The following is an 8,806-nucleotide window of genomic DNA, read 5'->3' as shown; positions in this document are numbered from 1 at the left end:
CATGGTAACTGAGCATAGTGAGGGGGATGTATGATGGTTGCCATGGTAACCGACCATAGCAATGGGAATGTGTGATGGTTGCCATGGTAATGACGGTGGCAATTGTAATGTATGCCGGTTGCCATGGTAACTGACTGTAGCAGTGGGAAGTATGTTGGTTGCCATGGTAACTGACTGTGGTAACTGGAATTTATGATGGTTGCCATGGTAACTGACCATAGCAACGGGAATGTGCGATGGTTGCCATGGTAACTGACCATAGCAACGGGAATGTGTGATGGTTGCCATGGTAGCTGTGTGTAGCAGTGGGAATGTGTGATGTTTGTCATGGTAACTGACCATAGAAATGGGAATGTGTGACGGTTGCCATGGTAACCGATTGTACCAGTGTGCCGTATGATGGTTGGCTGTAGTAACTGACTGTAGAAAAGGGAATGTATGATGGTTACCATGGTAACTGACTGTACCAATGGCAATATATGATGGTTGCCGTGGTAACTTACCATGGCAATGAGAATGTATGCTGATTGCCATGGTAACCAACCATACCAGTGGGAAAGAATGATCGTTGCCACGGTAACTGACTGTAGGAATGGGAATGTCTGATGGTTGCCTTGGTAACTGACCTTAGCAATGGGAATGTATGGTAGTTGCTGTTTTAACTGACCGTGGCAATGAGAATATATGCTGTTTGCCATGGTAACTGACCATAACAGTGGGAATGTATGATGGTTGCCATGGTAACTGACCGTTTCAATGCGACTGTATGATGGTTTCCATGGCAACTCACCATAGCAATAGGAATGTATGATGATTGCCACGGTCACTGACCATAGCAATTGTAATGTATGCTGGTTGCCATGGTAACTGACTGTACCAGTGGGAAGTATTATGGTTACTATGGTAACTGACCATAGCAGTGGGAAGTATGCTGTTTGCCACAGTAAATGACTGTAGCAATGGGAATGTATTATGGTTGCCATGGTAACCGACCATAGCAATGACAATGTATTACGGTTGCCATGGTAACTGACGGTGGCAATGAGAATTTATTCTATTTGCCATGGTAACTGACCATAGCAATGAGAATGTATGCTGGTTGTCATGGCAACTGTGATTTACTTAGACTATGAGCACGATATTTTCATCTGCAAAAACATTAGTGAGTGTCCAGAGATCTCCCAAGATGGGCTTTAAATGTCTCAAGCACATGAGCACTAGAGAGGGGCTAAGGAGCTGTGGCCTCACTGGTGTGGAGACTGAGGACAGTACAGGACAGCCCTGAGAGGGCTTGAAGGGAGGATTTAGAGATGGTGGATCCTTTTGTCAGAGCAGAAAAGAGCATGAGAAAGAAAGAATTAATGCCAAGTGCAGCTGGGGAGGTCCCGAGTGGACGTGAGGAAAAAGGAATTTCACTCCAAGGAAAACACTGGGCTGCAACACGTCACCCAGGAGGAGTCTGGGTGAGCCCAAGGCTTTGTGTGTGCAGGAAGAGCCAGGGAGGACGCAGAGATGTCAGTGCAGGAAGGTGCCAGCCAGGTGGGGCAGCCGGGGGGATGACGACAGCCTGCAGGGAAAGGGGCAGGGCATGGACACCGTAGGACAGCCTGGGCTGGAGAGGAGACAGGGATGGGGAGAAGCTGAAAGGCCCTGACACAGCCACCTTCTGCAGGCCTTTGGCCATGGCTGCTGTCTGTGCCCCTGATGCCAGGAGGAGGGGAGTGCCCCTTGCAGCCCTGGGGCCTCATGGCCTCCTTGTCCCTGCTCAGCAACCTGGCAGGTGCCACCCCATGGTCCTGCCCTTGGCATTGCACATCCCACATCCCAGTGCCCCAGGAAGAGCCCTGAGGAATGAGGCAGGGACAGGATCTGCCTTCCCAGGGGATGGGGGTCAGGGGTCCCTTGCTTGTCCATCCTTGTCATCACTGTCTGCAGATTTCTGCTCTATCTGGAACCCAGGGACACATTCTCAGTTGTGTCCCTCAATGAAACTAATTAGCATTACAAGAAACTTTAGTGTTTCAATCTCATTTTGCCTTCTTGAAAAGTTGTTTGAACTTCCTCTCAGGGACTGAGTCTCATGTAAACAACATCAACCCCCTGGAGGGTCATGAAATGCCTGGGGCTGTTGCTGTGCTGCTGAGCTGGGCCAGGCTCCTGGCACACAGGGAGCTCCTGGCAACCAAGAAGAGCTTCAAAGAGACAGCTCTGCTGGTGAGCAGCTCCTCTGCACAGCCCAGCAGGGCTGAGGGCACTGCTCGCAGCACCCAGGGAAGAAAAGCAAGGCAGAGAGAGGTTACACACAGCCTGGGCTGGGAGGGAAGTCGAGAGGAATATCCACTGGAGGAATCTTTCCAGGCTTCCTCACGGTGAGTCAGCATGAAGGGCAATGTGTCTGCAGTTGGTGCAAAGATCTCCTAACGCTGGCACATCCCACTCCCTGCTGCACCATCCCAGGCACATCCCAGCAGGGTTCCCTTCTCCCAGGGATGGCTGCAGGGTTGTGAAGCCGGGCTGTGCCACCCAGGCTGCCCCAAGCTGTCCTGCAGAGCAGGGTCCTGCAGCCCAGGGCTGTGCCGGGGCAGGAGCTCTGCCACTGCCAGGGGCAGCTCTCAGCCGGGCTGGGGAGCTCCCTCAGGGCTGGGCAGAGGCTGGGGGTGGAAAGAACAAAGCCTGGCAGGGCAGGGCAGGTTTCTTCTGCTATTGAGTGAGAGTTTCATGGGTCAGGTCTGCTCACAGAACCAGAGCAGCCCAGGACATTTTCCAGGGGATACTTCGAGGGGAAGGTCCAAGGAGGGATTTCTCTCAAGCTCTCAAGCCACATGCCTGCTGGTTTGAGCTCTAGAGGGAACTCTGAGGAACTGCCCAGGGCTGAGAACAACTTGCTGGCACTGTTGGTATCTGGGAGGTGGCCCAGTTGGCTCAGGGTGACACTGCCCTGAGTGCCCAGTGGGCTCTGCCCTGGCCTCTCCCAGCTGGACCCTCCCTGTGCATTTCCTTGGTTCTCAGCTTGCCCCTGGTCCTGAGGTTGTTCCCTCCTTCTCTCAGTCAGCCTCTTTAGGGAGGGGAGTTCAAGCTACACAGTCCAACACTGATCCTGGGATTCCCCTATGGCAGGGGTGTCCCTGGGAATGAGACATTCCACTTGTCCTCTGCCCTGTGGGGTGTGGGCAGTGAAGTCTGTGGGCCTGGGTAAGGAGCTCTTTTTCCCTCAATCAGACCCCGTCATTAGGACACTTGGCTCTTTTCTGAGGTGTCCTTCCAAGCTGGGAGCTGCCCTCGAGAATGCAAATCATCCTCCCAGCACAGCTGTGTTCTCTGAAAGGCCCAGTGGAGAGGGGCAGAGATGCTGTGCCCATGCCAGGAGATGCTGTTGGGTTGGGGAGATGAGCCACGGGTGTCCTTGGCTCCAAGTGGGTGCTGAGCCCTTGAGACAGGCTGAGACATTGAGGGGTCTGGGATGGATCCCTCTGCTCTCAACAGTGTCTGGTGGCTTTTCAGACCAAAATGGGAGTGTCATCAATGTCCATCTCAGGAAGAAGCAAAGCAAAGGCAGTTGGGAACAAGAGAGGGACAGACCAGCTCCTCTCACTCTGCACTAAGTCCCAGACAATCCTCCTGCCTGGCAGGACCTGCTTTGTTCTCCCTGAGTGGATCAGAAATGCTGAGGGGTTCTGACATCCAGGAACACTCCTCAGGAGAGATGAGGGAATTGGAAAAAAAAATAAATAAAATGAAACAAACCTGTGACACTGCCTTCTGCTGTCCTGGTTTTTCTCAGAAACTGGGAGTGCAGTGGGAGCAGTTTCATGTGACACAGCTGAACACCAGGACGGGCCCCTGTGCCCACCATGCCCATGACCCCACCGGTGCAGAGCAGGGCTGACCCCTCACACCAAGTGGGCAGAGGGTCTGTTCCTCATGGAACATGTAGTGAGCCCCAACCAGGGCTCCAGCCCTGGAGCTGAAGGAGAGACTCCTAGAAAAGGAAAACCAATGGAGCAGCGAGAGGGATGTTGGAAAGTGGCTTTGAATTTTCTCAGAATGTTCTACCCTAACTTGTCACTGTTATTTCCTACTTGAACAGTGCCCCACATCCAGAGGCAACAAATGCCCAACAGCAGCTCCTTCAACCAGTTCCTCCTCCTGGCATTCGCAGACAGGAGGGAGTTGCAGCTCCTGCACTTCTGGCTCTTCCTGGCCATCTCCCTGGCTGCCCTCCTGGCCAACGGCCTCATCCTCAGCGCCGTAGCCTGGGACCACCACCTGCACACCCCCATGGGCTTCTTCCTGCTCAACCTCTCCCTCACAGACCTGGGCTGCATCTGCACCACTGTCCCCAAAGCCATGCACAATTCCCTCTGGGACACCACAACCATCTCCTACACAGGATGTGCTGCACAGCTTTTTCTTTTTCTTCTTCATCTCAGCAGAGTATTTCCTCCTCACCATCATGTGCTACGACCGCTACGTTGCCATCTGCAAACCCCTGCACTATGGGACCCTCCTGGGCAGCAGAGCTTGTGCCCACATGGCAGCAGCTGCCTGGGCCACTGGCTTTCTCAATTCACTGCTGCACACAGCCAATACATTTTCCCTGCCCCTGTGCTGGGGCAATGCCCTGGGCCAGTTCTTCTGTGAAATCCCACACATCCTCAAGCTCTCCTGCTCACAGTCCTATGTCAGGGAACTTGGGTTCATGGTGTTTGGTGTCTGTTTAGCATTTGGTTGTTTTGTTTTCATTGTTTTCTCCTATGTGCAGATCTTCAGGGCTGTGCTGAGGATCCCCTCTCAGCAGGGACAGCACAAAGCCTTTTCCACGTACCTCCCTCACCTGACCGTGCTCTCCCTGTTCCTCAGCACTGCAGCATTTGCCTACCTGAAGCCCCCCTCCATCTCCTCCCCATACCTGGATCTGGCACTATCAGTTCTGTACTCAGTGGTTCCTCCAGCACTGAACCCCCTCATCTACAGTCTGAGGAACCAGGAGCTCAAGGATGCCCTGAGGAAACTGATAACTGGGTGTTTTTCAGAAGCAATAAACTCTCCTTCTTCTGCATGTTATCTTCCTCATTAAAGGCCAATCCTGTGATGTATTTCATTAAAGGCCCACCATATCTTCTCTATTTTTACTCCTGGTAGGGTTGTTATTTTGTGAGAATTTGTTCACATCAAAAAATCTTTATATATATAAAGATATATGTATATAAAAATATATATATAAAAACACCATTTTCAATTCAGTTTTTCCCCTCTAGCCTGGCCCAGAGGCTGTACAAATTGGCAATTGTACTTGCTGTGTGCTTCAACCAAATAAAGAACTCTGCATTGGCTTGTTTGCCTGACATCTTTCCTCTCTGACTTCTCTGCAGCTGCAGGGTCGGTGTCTCTGTGCAGAGCTGGGCCAGAAAAGAGTCCCAGCAGAGCAGCACTGCCAGGGAGCAGCAGCCCTTCTCCTGCCTGGCCTCCTCTCCCTTCCCTTCCACACTGTCCTTCAGAGCCCTGTGTTGTTGGAGGCCTCAGTGCTCTGGCAGTCGGTGCCAGTCCTGCTGCAGGACTGTCCAGGGACTGCAGGCAGGGACAGCCACGGGCACTGCTGGCACAGAGCTGACCTCTGCAGCAGCACTGCCATCCTGCAGGGGCATCTCCTCAGGCCAGGGCCTCAAAGCTTCCATCTGCTTTCCACTTTGCTCTCCAGGATGTGCCCAACACAACGCCCTGCAGAGGAAACCAGCAGTGACCAGCACAAGGGGGGGAGTGCTCAGGGTGGGGGCACCCAGCAGTGCCCTGGCACAGCCAGCGCCGCTCCCAGCACTGGCCTCTCACCCCAGGCCATTGGGCTTGTTCTTCCCTCCAAGGAGGGACATAAATGACCAGCTCAGGAGCCCATGTTTGCACTGCATGCACAAGACATGCCCATGTGTCACGGCTTGGGGCTGGGGGGTGGAAGGCTTAGACAAAGTTGATGGCAGAAGCCGTCTCGTTGAGCTACGAGGTGCACAAAGGACCCCCTTGCTTTCTAAATTCCTTCTCAGAGAGGAGCCTGGCGGTGGCTGGGTACAATCTTAAGCTCAGAGTTTTGTTTCAATAGAAGGAATTCTAGAGGTGTGATTCAATCACTTTGTCCTGCAGGTTTTAGTGATGGTAAATCAGAAATATTTCTAGAAAATGAATTATTTATTATGACAAATGAACAGACAATTTACCAGACAAGTGAACAGATGAAAGACCTCAATCAGAATTATTTACTACACAGTATAAAAGGCAAAACCTCCTAGCAGTATAGTGTACACTAGACAGTGCAGTCTATCAAAGTCATTCTATCAAAGCATTTGGATCAAAGCCAGCAAAAAGAAACAATCCTGAAGCAGAGACTGAGGTAACTCACCCCACAGCGACAAGGGGTAGTTCCCTCTCTTTCACTTAACCCCTGGGCAGTGACCATGAAGAGCTGTCCCTACTTCATGGCAGAAGCTCCACACACTTCAAGGAAGTCTGTGGAAGAATTTGCCCCATGACAGTTGGACAGGGCTTTTATAGTTATCAAGGGTTTGACTGCCAGACATATTTGCAGACCAGGGAGCAGCTTATCTGTCAAATCCTGCTTCAAAAAGCAGGATGTGTGTCTGAAGTTTCATGAAGCATTTTGGGTTTAGCATAATTCAACATTAAAAACAGCACCTTGACGCCAGCAGTAACTCACCACAGAGAGTGTGCATTGTTTGCATTCTCTGACCAATTTTTAGGTATTATCAGAGCAGAGCATCCTGCCAGAAACAGCCCCTTGATTCCATGAGGTTCCAAAAACTCTGAGGGTTCCTTTGGTTCCATGAGATCCTGCAGTGTCACAATGGAGCCTTGGTTCCATGAGGTTCTGGAGTGTCACAATGACCCTGATGATTTCATGAGTTTCCACTGTGTCCCAGGATTCCTTTGGTTCCATGAGGCCCCGCAGTGTCACAATGGCTCCTCGAGTCCACGATGTTCCAAAATATCCCAGGGTTCCCTTGGCTCCAGTGTCCCACCGGCCCCTGGATTCCAGCAGGCCCTGCAGTGTCCCAATGGCCACTCGGTTCCACGAGCCACAGCGGCTGCCGCCGGCGTCTGTGCCCGGAGCCGCCGCTCCCACGGGGCTGCCGCACTCACCGCCGGGGTTGCCGCTCGCGCAGCCGCCGCTCTGCCCCGGCTGCACCGGGACCCGGCACCGCCTCGGGCCTGCGCTGCCGCCTCAGCGGCCACAGGGACACAGGGATGGGGGACCTTTGCTCTGACACTGATGGGGCCTGCCTTTGTTCTGCTGGGCTCTGGGCTTTAGGGAAATTGCTGTTCATTGTCATGCTCCACTGGAACACCTCCTGAATTCCAAAGGTTTCCTAATCCAGGGGCAGGGGTTTCTATGGCATCGGAGGTGCCGCCCCTCGGGACACATTGTCAATAAACCATCCAGCTGACTGGGATGAGTGTAAGAGCAGTTGGGGAACACAGGATAATGAGTCATCCCCTGAAAATCTTGGAAAATTCCCTACCTGACCTGTAATCCAAATGGAACAGTTTGGATCCAATTCCCAAATAGTTTGGAAACTCCAGTCATTCCTGACACCAGGATGGAAATTCAGCAGATCACTAAAGCCAGTCCCTTGGGAGCCCACACCCAGCGGGGCTGAGGGAGGCCCTGGCAGCTCCCCAGCACCTCCCTCTCAGTGGGACACCTCTGGCAGCCTCTCCCAGCTCGGGAACCCTCCAGTTTGTGACACTCCAAAGACCCTCGCTGGTGCCCAGGACAATTCTGATCCCCCTCAACAAACACTCCTCCAGCTGTGACCCTTGTCTGTTGGCAAACACAAAGGGATTTGGGGGAGTGTTTCCCTGACAACAAGGAGAATTTGGGAGAGGGACCTTTCCACACCCAGCTCTTGATGTGTCCACACATCTCTGCCTGGTGTGAATTGACTGTGGTGGGAATGTTGTTATTGGGAATCTATAATTCAGTCACTGTTAAAATTGTAGCACATGCTATTGAATCACTTGATAATTGTTCAATTGGTCAATGATTAAGTGCTAGTAATGTCTTTTGTCCCCTTATCTTTGGATCCAAATCCTTTGTGCCCTGACCCTCTTGCATCCCAAGGATCTGTGTAAATCATTCTCTTTCATCAAAAAATATATATTTTTCATGATGTCCACTTTAAAATCTCCCTCCTTAGCTAAACTACAAAACAACTCCAATTAGCTGTAGAAGTCTTGATGACTTGAAGACAATTAAAGGAAGAAAAAGAAATTGTTTTCCTGTGTTTTAATGGGTCCCACAGTGTGTTTGGAGTTGCATCAGCTGTCAGTCCAAGATGGGCCATGTCAGAACTGGTGAGGTTGGGGGGTGAGGAGCAAAATTGATCAGACAGGGTCAGTCTGGATCTCCTGAGGAGACACTCAGCATCAAGATCACTTGGAGAACACCTCTATCACCTCTTGTCTAAACTTAAAAATATCCATAATTAAATTAAAACAAAAAAAAAGTACAAACTTCGAAGACTTGTTTTGAAATTGCCTTGAAGACAATTAAAGGAAGACAAAGAGATCCTGAGGGATTTCTGGAATTTAATGAGCCCCACGGGATGTTTGCTGCCCAGCCCATGGTCCTGAGGTCCTGAGAGAAGATTGAAGAAGCTGCTGAAGAAGTCAGAAGCCAAAGTCCAAGTGCCTTGAAGCATTGCTGGGCCCCACTGAGGGCAGGCACTGACAAAGCCTCCCCAGGGACTCCTTGGAGCAGCTCCTTGGAGGCCAGGAGTGCAGGCAGACAAAGGCTCTG

General features: G+C 51.6%; 1 pseudogene; it reads left to right on the top strand.

Annotated features, from left to right (window-relative positions):
* Window positions 1–4,263: 4,263 nt before the first annotated feature.
* LOC114002448 lies at window positions 4,264–5,077 on the top strand (annotated as a pseudogene).
* Window positions 5,078–8,806: the final 3,729 nt, after the last annotated feature.

The sequence above is a fragment of the Pipra filicauda genome, unplaced genomic scaffold, assembly GCF_003945595.2.
Source record: "Pipra filicauda isolate LSUMZ 115617 unplaced genomic scaffold, ASM394559v2 scaffold775_size95755_pilon, whole genome shotgun sequence".
In the NCBI taxonomy this organism is placed as follows: Eukaryota; Metazoa; Chordata; class Aves; order Passeriformes; family Pipridae; genus Pipra; species Pipra filicauda.
The sequence above is the reverse complement of the archived record's forward strand: the minus strand, read 5'-3'. Positions and strand labels throughout refer to the sequence as shown.